The sequence below is a fragment of the Cetorhinus maximus genome, chromosome 28, assembly GCF_964194155.1.
Source record: "Cetorhinus maximus chromosome 28, sCetMax3.hap1.1, whole genome shotgun sequence".
Taxonomy (NCBI): Eukaryota; Metazoa; Chordata; class Chondrichthyes; order Lamniformes; family Cetorhinidae; genus Cetorhinus; species Cetorhinus maximus.
Window position 1 is genome coordinate 4,033,387 of NC_135906.1, and position 22,904 is coordinate 4,056,290.

The 22,904-nt window shown below is 49.4% G+C and overlaps 1 protein-coding gene and 1 non-coding gene across 3 annotated transcripts in view; both read left to right on the forward strand.

Moving 5' to 3' along the window:
- LOC144668778 (EVI5-like protein) overlaps positions 1–22,904 on the forward strand; it is a 73,461-nt gene that overhangs the window by 42,491 nt on the left and 8,066 nt on the right. The window lies entirely within an intron of this gene.
- trnal-uaa (transfer RNA leucine (anticodon UAA)) lies at positions 2,807–2,889 on the forward strand. Its single transcript has one exon. It is a non-coding gene; the product is annotated as a tRNA-Leu (tRNA).

Consider the following 22,904-nt stretch of genomic DNA (forward strand, 5'->3'; position numbering starts at 1 on the left):
AATTTGACAAGGAAGTTTTCAGTGAATGGCCTGACACTAGAAAGTTCTGAGGAACAAAGGGGCCTTGGCGTGTGTGTCCATAGATCTCTGAAGGCAGAGGGACATGTTAGTGGGGTAGTGAACAAGGCATATGGGACACTTGCCTTTATCAATCGAGGCATAGATTACAAAAGTAGGGAGGTCATATTGGAGTTGTATAGAACCTTGGTGAGGCCACAGCTGGAGTACTGTGTGCAGTTCTGATCGCCACATTATAGGAAGGATGTGATTGCACTGGAGGAGGTACTGAGGAGATTCACCAGGATGGTGCCTGGAATGAAACAGTTAAGCTATGAAGAGAGGTTGGATAGACAAGTATTGTTTTCGTTGGAGCAGAGAAGACTGAGGGGCGACCTGATCGAGGTATATAAGATTATGAGGGGCATGGACAGGGTGGATAGGGAGCAGCTGTTCCCCTTTTTGAAATGTCAGTCACAAGGGGGCATAAGTTCAAGGTGAGGGGCAGGAGGTTTAGGGGGGATGTGAGGAAAAATTGTATTACCCAGAGTGTGGTGACAGTCTGGAATGCACTGCCTGGGAGGGTGTTGGAGGCGGGTTGCCTCACATACTTTAAAAAGTACATGGACGAACACTTGGCATGTCATAACATGTGCTGATAAATGGGATTAGGTAGGTAGGTCAGGTGTTTTTCACGTGTCGGTGCAGACTCGATGGGCCAAAGGGCCTCTTCTGCGCTGTGATTCTGTGAGATCTGGAGATCGCCTGTGAAAACAAGCTAAAAACGGAACAGAACAAGCAACCAACTTACAGAAAGAATCCACAACCCGAAGATTCAAACTCTAATACCCTCCAGACTGACCGAGCCAATCCTGAGGCACTGGCTCTTCCCTGCCTGTTATTGGATAGAGACAGCTGTTGGCTCTGCCCCACGGAGAGGAGTTTGTTCCACAGACCATGAACCAGCTTCCCCTCAATTCCTAGCTTGATCAGTAAATCCACCCACTGAAACCTCAAAGTGTGATATATTCCCCTCACTGATCAATAATTCAACTTCAATCGTTCGCTCTTTCCAAACATTGATGCCCATTTTCATCAACATTTAATTCTCTCTCACTCTTTATTTCATTTGTGCTTTTCCTCTAAAACATTTCATCCCAATTATTGACGAGAGGGAGGAAATGAACAGAAGAGATTTACTGGAATGATACCAGGGGTGAGGGACTTCAGTTTTGTGGGGAGACTGGAGAAGCTGGGGTTGTTCTCCTTGGAGCAGAGAAGAGGCAATTTGACAGAGGCGTTCAAAATCCTGAACTGTTTTGATCGGGTCAATAGGGAGAAACTGTTTCTGACGGCAGACGGGTTGATAACCAGAGGACACAAATTTAAGGTGATTGACAACAGAAGCAGAGGTGACATGAGGAAACATTTTTTACACAGTGAGTTCCTGTGATCTGGAATGTTCTGTCTGATCAGCTTCTGGAAGCAGATTCAATAGTAACTTTCAAAAGAGATTTGGATCAACACTGGAATAGAAAAATGTCCGGGGTTTTAGGGTAAAAGCAGGAATTAGGACTGATTGTAGAGTTTCACCAAAAAGGCAGCACAGACACGATGGGCCAAATGGCCTCCTGCTTCCTTGCATCATTCTATAATTGTACAGACAGAATGTTGGTCCAATTCGCTTTGAGCTGGGAGAGGATCAAACCCAGATCCCGACTATTATAAACACCACACCCCAACCAACTGAACAAGCCTGTCCTTTACTCACTCTTTCTCACAGCCTCTGCTCCTCACTTTTTCTGTCTTTCCAACCTGTTCTGTTCCTCTGACCTTCATTCCTGACGTTCTATTGACCACAGCCGACTCACTGTCCCTCTCACTCCCACCGTTTCTCCGCCCCTTCACCCACTTCCAAACCTCTCGGTTGAACAGCCTCTCATTTCTGCTCATCCGCTCCATTAATATAAGAGGAAAACATTCTCAACCAGACATTTCCAGACAGTCAACGTTACATTAAGACAAGGTTAAGATCAGATTCATTCCCTTTAAACACGGGGAGAGCAGGCCTCCCTGTTCAGGCTCGGTGTCAGATGTGGTTTCACTCCCATTAGTCTGAGAGACACGGGGTCAGGAGTGGAAAGTCTCTCCTTGGATTCTCTCTAATTTAAATGGAGATGAAACCAAATTAAAACGCTCAAAACCAGGGAGTGAACAATGGTTCTTCAATCTGACACAGTCCCAATGGAGTTATTTCCACCTCACCGTGAGCTAATCTTCTTACAGGGAATAGAATTCCGGGGGAATTTCCCCACCGGCTTGTTCCTCACTTCAGGGGAATGGGACCCAACCAGATCTTGGAGCTCAGATTATGTTAATGTTCCGCTCATGATATCTTAATATTATCTTATGCTTGAGCAACTTTTAATCAGGTTCATGGACAAATTCTTCCATCATCCCTTCTCCCACATTGCATCTCTCGCTCTCATTCATTCTTTATTCCTTACAATCCAGAAAGGGTTCGGAATCAGAGCTCACCCCCAAATCCTCTGTACACAAACCCCCTTCTGTTACCCTGTTTGATCCAAGAGACCACTCAATAAATTATACTCTTTATAAACACTGAAAGCTGTCTCACAGTGTTGGACAAGGAGTTAAATACACTGCAGTGTTTATAGATTGTTTTCCAGTTCACAGTCTGTTCCAATTCATTAGCTTCGGAAGGACGAGCAGTCAGAATGAGAAATTGTACAAAGTCAGATGGCATCCTAATCACATTCAATTTCATTTGATTCAATGTTCCCCATATACCAGGATGGCCGAGTGGTTAAGGCGTTGGACTTAAGATCCAATGGACATGTGTCTGCGTGGGTTCGAACCCCACTCCTGGTAGTTGTGTTTTTCAGGTGTTACTTGTCATCTTGCTGCTCAATTTAACAGAAGAAATAGGAGCACCCAGTCCCTCGAGGCTTCTCTGTCATTCAATTAGATCATAACTCATCAGATCCTGGTCTCAACTCCACTTACTATCCTGTTCCCAACAACCCTTAATGCTCTTGTCATTTGAGATTCAGTCTAACTCAGCCTCGAGTATATTCAATGAGCCAGTCTCCACTGCTCTCTGGGGTAGAGAATTCCAAAGATTCACAATCCTCTGAGAGAAGAAATTCCCCCTCATCTCTGTTTGAAATGGGTAATCCCTTCACACCATCATCCATTCTGTTGTTTAATCACTCCTTCCTGTAGTAGAAGGGTTTGGCACATACAGGGTTAAAGTGGGACTGAGCCCAGTACCACCCACACAATGATGTAGGAAGGCACATGACCCAGACCTAGGGTCAGTGTGGTGTTGAAAAGAGATGTATTAAGACCTGGACATGGAGTTAGCTCCTTGCCTGTACCCTTTACTGCGTATATGTGTATCATTACAAGTAGTTAATAAGGACTTGCTGTTAATATTCAGAAGATTATGAAGATTTCTTGAACAGACAGATTGTGTGACCAACACCATCCCAACAAGGTGGCAGCTCAGGATCAAAAACCCTCAACTTAACTAAAACGCGGAAAGACTAAGACCTGAATTTTACTCTCGGGATGCGCCTGAAGTCAGCATAGCCGAAGCGGATGTAAATCCAGCTCCCGGATATAAAACCCACTCTTACGCTTGGTGGCCAATTAAGGCCCTCGCAGTGTAAAACGGGATCGCCGGATGCTTTTTCTGTGTGTGAGGGCGGGAACTCGTCAGGCACCAGGTCCAATGGGGACCCGGCGGACTATTCGAAAACGGAAGAGGCTGCTCCCTGAAGGCTGCCAGGATGCAGTTGGGTCGCTGCCTGAAGACTCTAGCCACTGGGCAGTGATGTCTTCATCGTGCCCTCCTACCTTGGCCTCCCTGCTGGCCCTACACCAACTGAGCCCATGCCCACCTGGCCTCCGCTCCCTCCTGCCCCTCTCTTCCCCTTCAGGGGTGGTTCCACCGGTGGAATACACTGTCCCCATTAGATGGGATGCAGAGGAGCAGTGGCTTTAAAATGAAGGAGCAACTGTGCTGCAATACTCAGGGGGACCTTCCAGGGAAGATGAGGACCTGCGATGCTGAAATGTGGGCTTGACAATCAAACGAGATGCCAAGAAACTCTGGGGAAACTCTGGACTCACACAGCAAAGGACTGGCAATGACAGAGAAAGTGCTGCTGCTCCAGGGGCCTTTTATCCTGCCCGTGGATGAGGAAATGATAAAAATGTGATTTCCGCCCACTGGTTTTGCCCTTGCGATGAGTGAAAAATTGCACGGATAACGTAAAATCGGGGTCAATTGGCCCTTTAATTTTTGGCGGGCGCTGCTCTGACTCCCCCGTGTGCCCGCTGATTTCCGCCCACCGGTTTTGCCCGCGCAAATTAAATTACTCAGCCTCTCGGGAACGCGGCGACTGTCCGATTCGGAAAGCAGCAAGCCTGCATTGAATTTGAACACCTCACGACGCGTAACAGTAAATCACTGAACAAAATAAGTCCGCAAACAGCTGACCCACGCAGCCATTGTTAAAAATTTTCCTTTGAGAAGCACGCTGCCACCATGTTGCATAGCCCACCAAACCCAGCAAGCGTGGGAAACCCTTTGTATGACAGTGAACGGTGATGCCATCTTGGAAGCCTGTAAGCTCTTAAAGCTGTACCCACACTTTAAACATCTTTAACATGGATCACAATTCAACACTTCCAACTCCACTTGGACTAACCCAAGGCCCAGGCCAGTCACAGAATGAGGGTATTTGGAGAAATCTTTTTTAAGCTGCAGCATCGCTTCTGGTTTAAATAAAAAGTCAGAGGAAGAGCAAGTAACACACTTCTTTAGTCTACAGGGCCAATTGTAGATGACATCATCTTCAGACAGAATATTAATGAGTTATTTGCCAAATTTGATGAGGTTTTAAAATCCCTTTATGTTTATTTCCACTTGCAATCCAAAAAAAATTGCAGAGAGCTAAATTCAACAAGAGAGTGGGACAGCCTGGGGAGCCTGTCGATTATTCCATCAATGATCTCGACAGGATGGCAGACGGGTGTGAATATGGAGATTGGGAGTCTGAACTCATCAGAGACAGAATCGTGGTGGGTGTTGCAGATGATCCACTCTGACCTCCAACAAACTAAAGATGATCTAACCCTGGACAAGGCAATCTGGATAGTTAGACTGTCTGAGCCACACGAGAAACACAGGACAACCCTAAGGGGAGAGAATACAACATGGGGCAGAAACAACCCTCAGTCCAGCTTATCAAAGTCACAAAGGCACCGGGACAATCCAAATCAGGGAAAGCAATCGCATACTTACCTGGCAGGGGAGAGACCATGATCACGGTTGCTTCTGCATGTGTGTAAGGGTTGTTTTTGTGGGTATCATTTCTTTTACAAGGTGGTTTCAGCAAAGGCTCTGGCCTTTTTGCTCTTTGGTGTTGGAGGCTCCTCTGTGGCTGTTTTTTCTCCTTTGAAGGGGATTCAGTGCCGAACATTGGGAATTTAAAGAGGTGATGGCTACAACCAGTCACGCCCCAAACCAGGGGGTAGGTAACAGCGTTAGGGTGGCGGTGACAGACAGCGAAGGAGGTGCACCCATGGATCAGGCCTTCTTCTTTGAGCAAATCCTTTTGGAGTCGTGTGGATTTGAAACGGAGGAGATCTACTCCCTGCAGGACTTCCCCATGGCTGGATATTTCGACGTGACCTTCAGGAATGTTGCTGCCTGCGTCAAGTTCCTGAAGGTGTTTGAGGAGAAGAGAGACCAGCCGGAGATGAAGATCCTGACGGTGGAGCCGCTCTTTGCTCTGCCGTTGCAACGGGATCGTGTGGTGACGGTGCATCTCTCCAACCCCCATGTCGCTGTCGCTGACGTGTTCACCTTCCTCGCCAGGTACGTCGACAAGGTTGGGACCTGCACCGAGGTTAGAGACGCCTTTGGGATTTGGACCAGCAAACGCCAGGTTAAGGTCACCCCCAGGACCGATGGTCAGGGAGCCATCTTCCACCCTCCTTCCAGCTTCGCTATCGGGGGAAGCCGTGGCGACCTTGTCTACAATGGGCAACCCAAACTTTGTCGCTCATGCGGCAAGTCTGGTCATGTGGCGGCCAACTGCAGCGCCGCCGTCTGTAAGAACTGCAAACAGGAAGGGCACCAGACAAAGGACTGCAAACAGACTAAGTGCTGCAACCTGTGTGACGAGGCAGGTCACCTCTACAGGACCTGCCCCAAACGCTGCCTCACTTATGCACAGGCAGCCAAAGCCAACGAGGGGGAAGCAGAGGAAATGGTTCGTGTCACTACTACCAAGGACACTTGCAACACTCCAAACACCAAGGCCTCCAATGAGAACAATAGAAAAAAGGAGGACACAGAGAGAGACAAGGTGGAGGAAAAGATTGAGGCAGCAGACAGCCAATCAACAGCACTGACCCCTGAACCTCCCACTCCTCAGGAGAGCGAATCAATGGAGGAGGAAGCAGCGGAAAATCAGCAGGGGGAGGGCAGCTGGTGAAGAGAGCCAAAAGGAAGCAGGGGCTAAGAAGGGACCAAGCCACTTCCCAGACAAGTGGGAAGAGGCGTCTCCCATCCGACGCGGATGACAAGGGCAGCTGCTCTTTGGATAAAGAAAGGCAAGGGCGGCACCTACAGAAGAAGCGGCAAAGCTCTAGGGAGTTGTAGAGTGAGACACCCGAGCTCCAGAACACTGGAGACATTGAGGAGACCAGCGCACCCCAACTTTGCCCACAACCCGAAGAGGCCAGCGCACCCCAGCCCCAGCAATCTGGGAGCAGTGAAGCGCTCAGCGCACCCCAGCTCCGGGAAGCCGGGAGCAGCAACACCCCAGAGGGGGAGAGGATTGGTGAGACTTCTGCAACAGACACAATTCAAATCTCGTCCCTTGCAAGAACACCCAGATGCCACCTGAGCAGAACATCTCCAATGGGGAGGTTCAGGACAGTTTCCTCAGCCCATCCAAAGTGAGGCAATTTGTGAACACTATGGGTATGCAGGAGCAGACCAAAGTTCTGGGACTCTCAGAGACAACAGGTTTGGTAAGAGACTAAATGCTTTAAAATGGGTGTAAAGATTGTATGCATAAATGTGCATAGCATTAAATCTACTACGCGATGTGTTGCGACCTTGGACTACCTTGCCGAGGTCAAAGCTGAACTGTTGTTTCTGCGGGAGTGTGCGATACCGCACCTCAGCTCCTACAGGCAATGGTCACGATGGTGGTCCCATGGGCCATCAATCTGGTCAGGAGGAAACGACTCTCATTCCTCCGGCCTGGGTATTCTGCTGCAGGGAGGCAACTTCACCGTCTCCGAGGTTAAGGAGGTGGTGGGCGGGCGCCTCCTCGTAGCAGATGTAATGTACAAGAACGCTCCACTCCGGTTAATTAACGTGTACGCCCCGGCACAAAAGGCCGAGTGGCTGGAGGTTTTTCATCAGCTCCCACTGCTGCTGGTGACCTCCAGGCCGGTCATTCTGGGCGGCGACTTCAACTGCATCATCGATGCGGCTGGACGATCCGGCAGGGCCGACAGCAGATTGGACGCTACGTCCAGATCCCTGATGGAAACAGTAAAGGATGCCAAGCTGCACGACGTCTTCAGCAACCCTGCAGACGGATCGCAGCGTAGATACGCCTGGTCGCAGCCAGATGGGTCCATTCGTTCCAGGATAGACTTCCTGTTTGTGTCCCGTGCGTTCGCGTCAGATCCACCAACCTCAAGCCGGTGTTCTTCTCTAGCCACTGCCTCCTACTGGCTGACTATCACTTAGAGGAAGACCAGAGGGTGGGCAGGGGGGCATGGAAGCTAAATGTGCAACTGCTGACCCCAGAGAACATTGAGGAGCTCAAGAGGGATTACAAAGTTGGAGAACCGTGAAACCCCTCTTTGAGTCCCTGACACCCTGGTGGGAAGCGATCAAGGGAAACATCAAGAGGTTTTTCATCCTCAAAGGCACCCAGAAAGCTTGAAAAGAACAGAGGGAAATGTCCCGACTCCAGAAAAACATGCAGAATCTGCTCCGGCTGCAGTCGATGGGGGTCGATGTCAAGGAGGAACTCCAAGAGGTGAAGAGCCAGCAAGCCTCGCTCTTTGCCTCGGAGGCCTCCAAGATCATCTTCCGTTCCAGAGTCCGCTCCGTGGAGCAGGATGAGACGTGCTCAGGTTTCTTTTTCCAAAAGGTACACAGAGAGAGCTCTGTGATCAGCAGCCTGAAGGAAGAAGACGGCTCAGTAAAGTCATCGCAGTTGGACATTTTGAGGATCAGCAAATCCTTTTATGCCGGATTGTATGACGTGAAGCCCCCAGACAGCATGGCCTCCCAGTCCTTCCTGTCCTCTATCACGGAGGTCTTAGACGACAGTACGCGGGAGAGCCTGGACAAACCGCTAACTCCTGACGAACTGTCTAAGGCCCTTTAGTCCTTCGAGAAGAGTAAAACTCCCTGAAGTGATGGAATTCGCAATTGGATCCAACTGCTCTACACTAACAACAGTAGTGCAGTCTCATTCAATGGGTGGGACTCAGATAGCTTTCCTATTAAATCTGGAGTCAGGCAGGGCTGTCCTCTCTTGCCTGTTCTTTTCGTGTGTTGCATAGAATCCTTTGCTGAGTCCATCAGGAAGGATCCGGGCATAAGAGGAGTGATAATCCCAGGCAGTGGAGGCACTCAGGTCAAAGCCTCCCTGTACATGGACAATGTCGCCGTCTTCTGCTCAGATCCGCTGTCGGTGCACAGACTGATGCACATCTGCGACCAGTTCGAACTGGCCTCGGGAGTCAAGGTAAATCGTGGGAAGAGCAAGCTGTGTTCTTCGGGAACTGGGCTGACCGATCCTTTGTCCCCTTCACCGTCAGGGCTGACGGCCTGAAGGTGCTGGAGATATGGTTCGGAGGGACCGGGTCATGTGTTAGAAACTGGAAGGAGCGAGCGTCTATGGTGGAAAGAAAACTCTCCATTGCGGGTAAGAACCTGGTCATCAGGTGTGAGGCACTCTCGCTATTGCTGTACGTGGCACAGGTCTGGCCCATTCCACACTCCTGCGCGATGGCGATCACATGAGCCATCTTTAGCTTTATCTGGAGGTCGAAAATGGATCATGTCTGCAGGGACACGATGTACCAGCCTCTAGAGAAATGAGGACATCGCCCTCATACTGATGGCCACCTTTGTGTGCGGCTGCATCAAGCTGTGCATAGACCCTCAGTACGCAAACACCGAGTGTCACTACGTGCTGAGGTTCTACCTGTCCCCGGTGTTGCGAAGGATGGGTCTGGCCACGCTGCCGCGGAACGCTCCAAGTAGTTGGACCGTGCCGTACCACCTGTCCCTGGTGGAAAAATTTATGCAGAGAAACAGCTTTGACCACAATCCACCAGGCAGTGGTCGGCACGTAACGTCTTAGAGGCCCTGAGGGAAAAGGAGAGGGTGGATCCTGTGGGATGGTTCCCCGAGCAGACTGTCCAAGTCATTTGGATGTTGATAACTCCAATCCCATTGTCTAATTGTCTGTAATGACCAGATTGAAATGGTTGTAATATTCATTGATCGTATTGAAGCAACTCGTGATCCATGTGTAAAAGTTGAATTTAATTGTACTTTTTGTGAGGACAATTTAGAAATGTTTTGTAATGTTCTTCCAGATATTTTATGAATGAAATATATTTTTCCAAAAAAAAAGGAAAGCAATTCCTGAGCTGCCCAGCAGAGTGTCCTTGCCAGCGCTGCGGTGTGAACCCCTCACAGGAGAGATCAGTGTCCTGCCAGTCGGGTCCAAAGCTCCCCCTGGAACAGACACGGACACTTTGGTAAACTCTGCAACTCAAAATCCCAACCCCCCACAGAGAGGCCAAAGGTCATCCATGAGGTCGTGTCCGATATAGACTCCGGATATTTATAGAGAACAGACAGTCAGTCGGAGTTTGGGAAGGGAAGGAAGAAGGCAACATCATTAATTCAACAATTTACTGACACACTTCTCTCTGTCTCCCTTTTGCTCCCTCGATCTGTTTCTGTCTCTTTCTGTTTTTCTCTCCCTTTGTCTCTCTCTGTCTCACACCCACTGTCACACTTCCTTTCTCAAAATCCTTTTCTCTCTCTGTCTTTTACTTTGAATCTGTCTACAGAGCACTAAATCTGTCTGTCCCTGACAACCTCTCTCTCTATCCCTCTTTGCCTCCATGTCTGTCTCTCTCCCTCTAAATCTGTCTCTATCCCTCATTTCCCTCCATGTCTCTCTCTCTCTCTTTCTGTCTCTGTCCCTCTTTGCCCCCATGTCTCTCTCTCTCTCTCTCTCTCTGTCTCTCTCAATCTGTCTCTGTCCCTCTTTAGCTCCATCTCTCTCTCTCTATTTCTCTATCTGGGCTGAATTTCTCTCTGGGTTCGGAAACATGTTTCAGTGTGTGAATGGCCACACCGCTTATTTTCAGAGGAAATCCGATTTTCCTCTGTATTCCCGAGTGTCGCGGAAAACGGAGCGAGCACTCAGACCCAGGAGGTTTGTCTTGGAAGTCTTTATTGAATCATGATATCATGGAGAGCCCAGCAGCATACAACGGAGCTAGCCGGCACTCTGAGGAAGCATCACAGTACACACATATTTATAGTAAAAGTTGTACATATCAAAGAGCTTGAAGGTGATAAGACTGTCTAACCTTCAATAATTAATTACATTGAGAATCATTGTCTTTGGCATGCAACACACAATTAGTCTATTCTAATTTATGACTATACAGGATATTGGGGGAAGCCCATCTGGTAATAAAAAAGTGAGACAGAGAATAGATAACCATGCTTGACCTTATCTTTAGTGCTAGGGGGTGTACACTCTAGAGAACAGATGATCATTGCTGGATCCTGTCTCTTTGTGTTGGGGGCAGACATCCTAGCCTTGTCTCAAGGATTCTAGGAAGCTTGTTTAAGATACTCCTTTTCTCCTTTCCTGCTCAATTAGCTGGCAGTTGCAGGTGTGCCTGCTAGAACAAAAGAGGGAACTGTGCTGTAGTATTCCACTATGGTGCTAACGAGAGAGGGAACTGTGCTATAGTGTTGCACTATGGTGCTCACGAGAGAGGGAACTGTGCTGTAGTATTCCACTATGGTTTTAACTGTTTAACCCTTAGTTGTCCTGTAGATGTATTTTATTCTTCCACACCGAGCCCATGTCATTTTCCTCAGGTTTTTTTGTGGGTCAGGAACGCCGAGTGTGAAAAATACCCCTACCCCCCCCCCCAACCCCGGCTGAGGTCAGTTTCCCCATTTAAAATGGGGGTGAAATCTGATTTCCGCCCACACACCATTTCCATTCGGGGGGGGCGGGGGTTTTGGAAACACATTAAAAACACATCAGGTTTGTGAGTTCGTGAAGAAAATGGAAAGCCTGCTGAGGAGTCTGGAACATTCTGAAAGGGAAGTATAAAGTCTTTTCACACTTTTAAATATCCCTATTAGATGCTGCATTGTAATTTCGATGTATTTTGGATGTAGTGATTCATCATAAGGATCTGTCTTTTAAAGGTAAGTTGAGCCTAACATTGACCAGCCTTGTGAATTTGTTCACATGCATCATGGTGTTTTTCCAGAGGAGAAAGTACCATAATCCAGTGAAACGTGTTACAAAATGTCCTGTCAGCCTACGCTGTCATCTTTTCTACTGTGATTTTAATGGCTCTGGCTGATAAAAGAAAACATTGGTTTACACACATGAAAGAAAAACTACCCCTGAGAAAAATTTAACCACCTGCCCCCTTACTTCCCAGAGAACAGTCAATTGTTTGGACAGCTGTGGCCATTATCAATGCTTGACTGAGTTTCAATCACACACCAGGGGAAACCCCACAGTGTTGGGCATGGCATGAAATACATTCAAGTGTTTATAAAAACTGATAGAACACAACATGTGTATAACATTCCCCAATTGCTTTCTCAACACTAATGGATTGTGAAGGGAGGGATGGGTCAGGAATCCCACTGATCCGCATTGTACATCAAGTACAGATGAACTGAAATAAAGTTCAGTCTTTAACAGCGAGGTGCTATTGGGAGGTAACAAGGGGAGACTGTCTGATCCTGTTGTTGAATTTCATTTTGATCAAACATTTCTTCAACTCTCTGCTGAGGAATTCCAAGTTGGAGATTGCCTGTGAGATGTCAAATGGCCTCCTGCTTCCTTGCATCATTCTATAATTGTACGGACAGAATGTTGGTCCAATTCCCTCTGAGCTGGGAGAGGATCAAACCCAGATCCCGGTTATTATAAACACCACACCCCAACCAACTGAACAAGCCTGTCCTTTACTCTCTCTTTCTCACAGCCTCGGCTCCTCACTTTTTCTATGTTTCCAGCCTGTTCTGTTCCTCTGACCTTCATTCCTGACCTTCTATTGACCACGGCGAACTCACTGTCCCTCTCACTCCCACCGTCTCTCCGCCCCTTCACCCACTTCCAAACCCCTTGCTTGAATAGCCCCTTACAGAGCTCAGTTGGGAGGGGGTTAGACTGAAAATCGAAATGTCCCGAGCTCATTCCGGACTTTTCTCCTTTCCTTTGTGTCACCATTTGGGTTCGATTCTCGAGCTGCCTGATTTACTCTGAAATTATTTCCCCAGCGCTGAAGATTGGACTGGAATAGAGAGACATTAAGGGTGGGAAATATTTCCATTTTCTCTATTTAACTGAGTCTCGATCTCCTTCTGTCCTTTTCTCTGGTTTTTCCCTCTCTCGGGGTGGGATGGATATTTGATTCGCTGCATTTGTCCTAAATGGAAACCTTTTCCAGATCTCGGACGGTCAGACACACTGGGCGGAATTTAATACGCGAAGCCTGGGTCCCGTTGGTGGGAGTGGGAGTGAGGCCAATTCCGTTTGCGTGTCGAGAGCCGGCGTGGACACCAGACCAATTAAAATGTAAAGAGCCAGCGGTGGGCACGTGGGGCAGGTGTGATCACACGGTGGGCACGTGGGGCAGGTGTGATCACACGGTGGGCACGTGGGGCAGGTGTGATCACACGGTGGGCACGTGGGGCAGGTGTGATCACACGGGGGGCACGTCTGATCGGGCGGTGGGGGTGGGCAGGAAATGCCCGAACACTGTCAGGTGATTAATTTGCAGGATGGGGCAGGTTATAAAAGACCCCGGGACAAACATGCCAGCTCCACAGCCGGGAGCAGCTCAACTGGGGGCACAAATTTCAGAAAAGGAATTTTATTTCTTCAAGCGAAGAATTCACCCCCCGTTTGGGGCTGTCACACTCTCCCCCCCACCCCCCACCATTCAAACCCTCATAGTTTCATTTAATCCCCTTGGAAACCCCCTCACTCCCCTCCCCCACAGCCCAGTCAGCTCCTGGGACCCCCTCATTCCCCTCCCCCACAATCCAATCACCTCCTGGGACCCCTTCACTCCCACACCTGCTCAGTCATATGTCTGAGGTGAGACAAAGAGTGGCTCCATGGTTTAATGATGCCTCCCTGCAGGTTCTCCTCCAGGCCGTCCGGGAACAGCGGGAGTTGCTCCGGGTGGTGGGAGGGTTGAGGCTGGCAGAGATGGGTGACTATTCTGAGGTGGCAATGGTTTACAGGTGATGGGGTGTGGCTCAGTTCGGTGCCTCATTCCTGCACAAGTCAAACTCAATTTGTCTCTGACATTCCTGGCACATCCCTCCATGGCCCTCACATCTTGGAAAGGTGCTGCAACATTCCTGGCCTCTTCCTCAGAATACTCACCATCATCCTCACCTGAGTCATAGAGCAGCTCCTCATGTCTTCACCTGGCAATTCCTCTCCTCCCTGCAATGCCACATTGTGCAGTGCGCAGCCCTCGACCCACCCTCAGACACCATTAACCTGCCCTCCCTCAAGCTGCACCTGCCCTCCCTCAAGCTGCACCTGCCCTCTCTGAGTGTGGATCTTCCCTGTGGGGTACAACTGCCACCCAGGACGCAATGACATCAGACAGGATGGTCTCAACCCAATATGCCAGACATTTGCTTCCCTCCCAAATCATCACCCCTACCCACAACGCCCAAACCCCCAGTGTCTTTCTGTTGCTCCCATTGATACCCCGACCCCACCTGCAATACCCCCCTCTCCGCTCTTGCTGCTACTGACAGTCCATGTCCGTGAACATTCTCCTGTTCCCCTCCTATTTGCCTCAGAGTTCAGCAAAGAGAACCACTCACCACTTGTCCAAATGGACCAGCTCACCTGGTGCATGCCACCTTTAACCAGCCCTAAATCAGGTGGCACAAGTTTCCCGTTCACCGCAGACTTAATCTTGATGGTCGGACTTAATGTGGAAAAGTTGTAATTTAATGAGTATTCATGGGATGCTCAAGTAGGGAAAAGAAGTTCCCGTCATCGGACACTGTGAATGCCGACCCACCACTGAAACGTCGCCAACTCAACCCATTAAACTCTTCTTTTTCATTCATTCATGGGATGTGGGTGTCGCAGGCTGGGCCGGCATTTATTGCCCATCCCTAATTGCCCTTTTCAGAAGGCATTAAGAGTCAGCCATGTTGATGTGGGTCTGGAGTCACATGTAGGGCGATCAGGTAAGGACAGCAGATTTTCTTCCCTGAAGGACATTAGTGAACCAGATGGGTTTTTACAATAATCGACAATGGTTTTGTTGTCATCATCAGACTTTTAATTCCAGATTTTTATTGAATTCAAATTTCACCATCTGCCATGGTGGGATTTGAACCTGGGTTCCCAGAGCATTACCCTAGGACGCGGGGATGCGAGTCCAGTGACAAATCCACGATGTCACCACCTTCCGCCATCGGGAAGATGAGATTTCGGTTCCTGCCAGATTAAGTCACTCCGCCCACCACATTTCCACTCTCGATGGCCCCATTAAATTCTGCCCAGTGTAGGAGAGAATGTGCAAGGTGACGGGGATAAGGCAGGGGAGTGGGACTAGGTGGAAAGCTCTTTCAGATAGCCAGTACAGGATCGATGGGCCGAATGTCCTCCTTCTGCACTCTAAAGATATTGTGATACTGTGAAACATTTCAGCTCAACGACCCTTCAACTGTACAATTTTAATCCCGGTGATTCAGTTCTTTTCATCATTGAATTAAATGAACATTTAGATTTAAAGGATATTTCAGCACATTCTTCAACTGCTCTCTGAACTTAGTCTGGGTCACGGCATAAATACAAGTGTTTGTGCAGCAACTCAGGAGCTGCAGCATGAAGCCTATTTCCCGTACAACTGAATGAAACTGTACAGACCTTTACCGTAACAACCACATCCGGTACCACACAGAATGAACCATTAACGTCGTCCATAACAGGATAAAATTTGCCGAGATAACAAACAGTAATATGATGGATTTCCTTCGACTCTCCATCTCTGGGTCTCTGGGACTCTGCCCACTGCTGTTAGCCCGGAGTCTCTTGCGGGCTCTGCTGCTCACTAAAATGTGTCTGACAGTGAAAACATTGAGCAGCAAAATCACAACAAATGGGATAAACGGGGTTATAATCTGATGCAGGAACTCAATTGATACCCAGACTGTAGAAAACCGAACAGACTCTGTTACGTAACAAAAGAAGGGGGAGTTGAAGAGCGAATACTGACCTGTGTAGATAAAATACCAGATAATATTCTTTAAACAGCTCAGAACAGTCACTGTTCCCAGAACCATAGCTGCCATTTTACTGGTGCAATATTTACTTTTCAGCTTCTGGCCACAAATGGCCACGAAGCGATCAAAGGTGAAAGTGACGGTGAACCAGACAGAACAGTCAGTGGCTGCATAAAGCAGGATGCCATGGATATTGCATATCGGCATGAACTTCAGGAAAAGAAACTGTTCCCAATAAACAATTGGAATATGTCTCAATATCAGGTCGATGATAATTACCAGTAGATCTGCTGCTGCCATGGCCACCGGGTAGCATGTCACACATTTAGAGAGACCACATTTTCCCTTAGACAGGATCACAATCATCACTGAGTTAGCTGTGAGGAAGGGGAATAAATAAGAAAATTATTCTTCAGGGTGGGAACAAAGCTATCAGATTGATTCAGGAAATTGAGATTTTCAGAAGCACTGTGTCCAGGGAACTATTGCAATGATTCTACCTGAAAGAACAAACAAGGAATTTTATGATGTGGTGAAGGCAGGAGAGATTAAATGGCAAAAGCAATGACACTAAAATTAATAAACTAAATGTTGATCATGATCCTCCACTTCCTCCTTTCCCCCTCAAGACACTTCACAGGAGCAATATAAAACAAAATATGACACTGAGGCACATAAGGAGATATGAGGAATGACTAAAAGCTTGGTCAAAGTGGTAAGTTTTATGGACTGGCTTTCTGGGAGCAAGGTGAGATTGAGAGGTGGAGAGGTGAAGGGAGGGAATTCCAGAGCTTGATGGCCAGGCAGCCAACAATAATGGAGTGATTAAAGTGGTGATTCCATAATCAAAGGGAGAGAGAGAAAACCGATGGGGCAGGCGAACATTCCTCCTCTCAGCCTGAGTGAGGCGATGGTTCTCCATATCATGGGACCAGCTGTGACAGAGACTGGAGCATCCAGTGTCAGCGCGAGCATTTAGGGTGATGTTATGTTTCTGCCTTGACCCCTTCTTAACTCCGAGCTGCGCCTCATCCTGCTGTCTGGAATCATGTCCAAGCTGCAGATGGTGGGACCATGGACCTTGTGCTTTCCATCCCACCCCAATCCCTCTCCCCAATATCCCTTTAAAGCAGCTAAACACGGTTTACTGAATTAATAGCTGGAAACAGAGACTTACCAGGGACACCAACAATAGCGAGGATGGGGTAGTAACCTGCTTGAATAACCAGAAGTAGCCCATAAACTCGCCATGATAATGTCATCCAATCAGAATTATTAGAAAGCCAGCCAAGCCCATCGGTTAAACTCCGATCCATTGTTCTCAGATTCCGATCCATTGTTGTAACATTCCAATCCATTGTTCTCAGATTCAGATCCATTGTTGTAACATTCCAATCCATTGTTCTCAGATTCCGATCCATTGTTGTAACATTCCAATCCATTGTTCTCAGATTCAGATCCATTGTTGTAACATTCCAATCCATTGTTCTCAGATTCAGATCCATTGTTGTAACATTCCAATCCATTGTTCTCAGATTCCGATCCATCCTCTCCCTCTCTCTGGACCCGCTGATCCCTGTCAGTGCCAGTGGTGATGTTCCTGCTGACATTATGGGATAACACATTGAACGGATTCACTTATAAACAGAAGAGGGAAACCCTCCAGTGACACAATTAGGATCCATGGAGAGTGACATTAATTACAGTCACTGAACAAACAAGTTCAGTTAACCCCTTCCAATCCAACACTTTTTATACCACAATAAAGTAAAACATTTACCTGGTCTGGATGGGATGTGAGAGGGTCACTGAGGGAAGGAATGGTGGAAATAGTGGGCACACTGACCATGACCTTTCAATCCTCCTTGGATATGGGGGTGATGCCAGAGAACTGGAGGGTTGTTAATGTTCCACCCGGTTTAAAAAAGGAGAAGGGGATAAACCCTGTAACTACAAACCAGCCAGTCTCACATCAGTGAAACATTGGGGGAAACTTCTAACTTCTAAAATCTGCAACAACTTAAAATGTGGCTTGGAAAACATGGGCTGAATTTTCCGTTCGGTGGGTGGGTGGAGCTGAAGCAATTGTGGGCAGCGCTGCCATTTTTCGCGGGGGGGGCCAATTAAGGCCCACCCAGCGCATTTCACACTCTCGTGGAGAGCGGGACTTTTAAAATTGCTGCGGGCGTGTCCAGACCGCTGGTTCCAATGGGGAACCGGCAGTCTGTATAAAATAAGGCCAGGCAGCCTCCTTTAGGCTGATCACCATGGCCAGCTCCAGGTTGTACTGCAGGGGGTCTGCAAAGCAGGCTGTGGTAGAGGGAAGGCCAGAGGAGGAGGGCAGACTGCAGGGTGTGGGGCAGGAGCAGGGCAGGCTGCAGGGTGTGGGCCAGGAGCAGGGCAGGCTGCAGGGTGTGGGCCAGGAGCAGGGCAGGCTGCCGGGTGTGGGCCAGCAGCAGGGCAGGCTGCAGGGTGTGGGCCAGGAGCAGGGCAGGCTGCAGGGTGTGGGGCAGGAGCAGGGCAGGCTGCAGGGTAGGCCAGCAGGGGGCCACTGTGCGCCTCGCTTCTCTGATGACTGCCTTGCTGCCCTTGTTGAGGAGGTGGCAGCCCGGCGAGAGGTCCTGTTTCCCCAGGATGGGAGGAGGAGGGCCCCCCCCCACGTGATGAAGCGGGCCTGGCAGGAGGTGGCGGAGGTGGTCACTTCCAGGGATGTTGTGCAGTAAACATGGATCCAGTGTCACAAGCGCTTCAATGATTTGTTGCGCTTTGGAAGGGTGCAGACCATGTTGACCTTGGCCATTTAACCCAGCAGGTAGCCTTAGCCTTTGAGGCCACCCCCCTCCATGTCTTTGTGTCGTTACTACATTGGGCATTTGGCGTGAGCTGGGTGGTCAAGCAGATAGTGACCATGCTTACATCAGGCTTAGTGGTTGATGAGAAGACGGGTTCTCCCTGCACCATGTTCCTGTTCTGCTACCTTAACGGGTCTGCCCAGCAAGGTCCCTGTAATCATCCTTACTTTCCAAGGTCCTACCATTTCTCCTGTTTTCCCGTACCTTGTTTGTCCTGCCCAAGTGCATAACCTCACACTTATCCACATAACATTCTATGTGGCATTCCTTAGGCCATCTGACCAGCCTGTCTGTATGCACCTGTAATGTTTGGGCCTCCTCCTGACTATTTACCACCCCACCAATGTTCCTCTCCTTTGGTACTTGAAGGTTGAGTGCATTATGAGCTTTGGGGGGGAAAGGGATGAGTTGTGTTTCTGACTGAACGCTAACTGACCCACTGTCCTTGTTAATTTCAGCATCATCAGAGCATGGCCGCAATGAGGACGTCCAGATGCCCCCTTCCACACCTGAGGGGTATCAATTGTCACGAGCGTCACACCATTTCAGTGAGGCAGGCACCAGCGCAGCGACAAACACATCAGTGGGGAATGTAACATCGGCTAGTATCCCGTAGCACAGTGGAGAGGGCACTTCACAATCGCTGGAGGAGATGCACAGACAGATAGAGCCGATGGTGTCAGCAGCCTGAGGACTGCAGGGGACTAGGCACATGCTGAGTCTGGCAGTGATGATGTGCCTCTGGAGATGTCCGCCATGCAGCAGCTGCAGGACAAGCGGCCGGGTGCGCGGGAGCATCTGGGAGTGTTGCATGAGAGTGTGCTTCACTTGGTCTCTGTGGTGGAGGAATCCAGGCAGAGTGTCAGTGATGGCATGAACCTCATGTCAGAGCGTCAGGCTTCTTCCATGGAGAGATTGGCGACTCTCATGGAGAGGGGCTTCCAACAAATTAATCAGATTCTGATGGGGTTACGCTCGGACCTGCAAGTCCTCACAGCGCTACTGGCCACAGGTGGTCATTGGCAATGTGGAAGATGTTCTGGGCACCAACTGTCCCAGCGTGGTGCCCATCCACCTGCGGTGAGCAGGGAGGTCCAAAGTGACCTCACGTCGGCACAGCAGCTGCCTGTTGTCTGTGCGCGCTCCTCTCAGGGCGCTCCGGATGAGGGATGCAGCTCTGCCCCTCTGCCAGTGACCATTGCATTCATTGAGGCTGCGACAACTGGGGAGGTGCCAGCTGTGGAACTGGCCAATCCCTCCCTGGCTGTGCCACCAGAGGCTCCACGGGCCAGAGGACGTCCGCCAAGGTCATCGAGGCCAACAGGACAGCAGAGTCAGCAGGCTGTCTCACAAGCCACTCCGAGCGATGGGGCAGCACCAAGACGTAGCACCCATAAACGTAAGCATAAGGCACGTTAGGCCCTCGTCGGGTTTGTCACTGGTGCTTTTGTGTTGGCCCGAGATTAGGGAATTTCTATTTTTCAATGTTGGAGCAACATTTTGTTTTGATTTTTATGGCACCATCTGATGGATGGAAATAAAGTTCACATGTGTTACCATGGCTGAGCGAGGCTCCTTTGTGCTGCATTTGTATGTTTCACAGACATATCATGAGTATTTGAGTGGACATTGATGTTTATGTAGGAAGCCCTTCGTTGCAGCTGATGAGGTGGAAGATGTAGCACCTAAGTGCCGCTTATGGATGTGCCAGGCAATTCTGGTCCTGCCGATCCATTTGTGTGGAGCTAGCTAAAGGTTCATTGGATTAAAGTCTCCCGGGTGTCCCTGCCTCCTTGGTGTAGTAGCAGGTTGGCGTGCTGCCCCTCATCATTGCCCTGTGCTTCCTCATCCTCTGAGGCACTGCTGGATTCATCGTGTGCAGCGGAATCCACTGCGTCAAGGTCTTCATCGTCCACTGCATCCCCCCTTTCCAGTGCAAGATTGTGGAGAGTGCAGCATGCAACCACTATCACCAAGACACGATCTGGGGGGGTACTGGAGTGTGACCCCTGAGCGGTCCAGGCATCGGAAGCGCATCTTGAGAAGACCGATGGCTCTCTTCACCACAGCCCTTGAGGAGGCGTGGCTCCTATTGTAGCGGTGCTCAGCTTCTGTTCTTGGATCGCGGAGAGGCGTCATAAGTCACCTTCTGAGGGGATAGCCCTTGTCACCCACCAGCCATCCATCCAGCCGAGTCAGAGCACGGAAGAGTCCCGGCACCTGGGAGTGTCTGAGGATGTAGGCGTCGTGGGAGCTGCCTGGGTACCTTGCACAGACTTGTAGAATCAGCATCCTGTGATCATACACTATCTGCACGTTCATGGAGTGGAAGCCCTTCCTGTTGACAAAGGCACTGGGTTCACCTGCTGGCACCTTGATTGCCACATGTGTACAGTCTATATCACCCTGGATGCGGGGGAAGCCAGCAATGGCCGCGAAGCCTCTGGCTCGCTGTGTGTGACTAGCCTGGTCACAGCGGAAGTGGATGAAGGTCAATGCCCATCTGAACAGAGAGTCTGTAACCTGTTTGACACAAGTGTGGACAGCTGATTGGGAGACACCACAAAGATCACCCACCGAGCCCTGGAAGGAGCCTGAGGCATAGAAGTGGAGGGCAACTGTGACCTTCAGAGCCGCTGACATGGGGTGTCCACCCACACAGTTAGGGGAGATCTCAGGGACAAGTATCTGACAGATGCTGTTGACTGTTTCCTTTGACAGTCGGAGCCTCCTTCAGCAATGCACCTCAGTCATATTGAGGTAGCTGCTTCGCCGCCTGAATATCCTGGCAGTGGGATAGTGGCGTCTTCTGCGGCCCCTTCCATCATGGACTCCCTCTTGGCCCTGCGCCCCTTGTGCCTGTGCCTGGCCTCCCAAAGGTGGCTCCCCTGGAGGCTGATTGCCCACTCCTGGCCTCCTCCTTATTCTATCCCTCCCTTCCTTCTCAGAGTAGCTGCCTCCAGTGGAGATGTCAGAACCCATACCCAGGCTAAATGGAGGCCTCTGGAAAGCTGCAGGCCTGATAAAGGTTCCTGACTGAAGAGTGCTGGGCTGAAGCGTCAACGTACAGAGAAAGCTGCTGGAATTCGTTCTGAGCTGCTACAGATCACATAGGCAAGTTTAAAAAACTTGCTGAAATAAATGCTTCACATAAAACACTGACAAACCCACTGAGCCCACATATCCCGCCCGTGGATGAGTTTCATTAAAAATTCACTTACCCGCCTGCCCGTTGTGCCCGTGCACAGAGCCGAAGATCACACGGGCACCTCAAAATCGGCGTTAAGGGCCTTAACAAGCCCTTTAATTAATGGCAGGTGAGTGTCACACTTCATCGCGCGCCCACCCAGCGAAATATCGCGATGGCGCGTGGTGACATCGGGACTCTCACCCGGCGTCACCGAGCGCCATTTTAAACGCTGATGTGTGGGGACCTACCCCCCTGCTCGTCACCCAGAAAATTCTGCCCCACGAGTTAATAAATGAGCAGCAGCACACGTATGTTCATGGGAAATCGTGTCTGACCAACTTGGAGTTCTTTGAGGAATTAATGGAGAGGGTTGATGAGCTCAGCCTGGTTCATGTTATGTATATGGACTTTCAATTGTCACATGTTAGGAAACTGAAACCCATAGATTAAAGGGGCAGTGACATTGTGGATATGACACTGGCTATGGGACAGAAAGCAGACAGAAGTGGCGAATGGTGGCAAGATCGGCCGGGTGGTTAACAGTGAGGTCAAGTGTCTTGGGCTACAGGAAGATATAGATGGGATGGTCAAATAGGCAGATAAGTGGCAGATGGAATTTAACCCTGAAAAGTGTGAGGTGATACACTTTGGAAGGAGTAATTTGACAAAGAAGTATTCAATGAACGGCATGACACTAGGAAGTTCTGAGGAACAAAGGGACTTTGGTGTGTGTGTCCATTGATCTCCGAAGGCGGAGGGGCATGTTAGTGGGGTGGTGAAAAAGGCATATGGGACACTTGCCTTTATCAATCGAGACATAGATTACAAAAGTAGGGAGGTCATGTTGTAATTGTATAGAACCTTGGTGAGGCCACAGCTGGAGTACTGTGTGCAGTTCTGGTCGCCACATTATAGGAAGGATGTGATTGCACTGGAGGGGGTACAGAGGAGATTCACCAGGATGTTGCCTGGGATGAAACATTTAAGTTATGAAGAGAGGTTGGATAGACTTGGTTTGTGTTTGTTGGAGCAGAGAAGACTGAGGGGCGACCTATCGAGGTGTACAAGAGGGGCATGGACAGGGTGGATAGGGAGCAGCTGTTCCCCATAGCTGAAGGGTCAGTCATGAGGGGACACAAATTCAAATTGAGGGAGAGGAGGTTTAGGGGGATGTGAGGAAAAACATTTTTACCCAGAGGGTGGTGACGGTCTGGAATTTGCTGCCTGGGAGGAT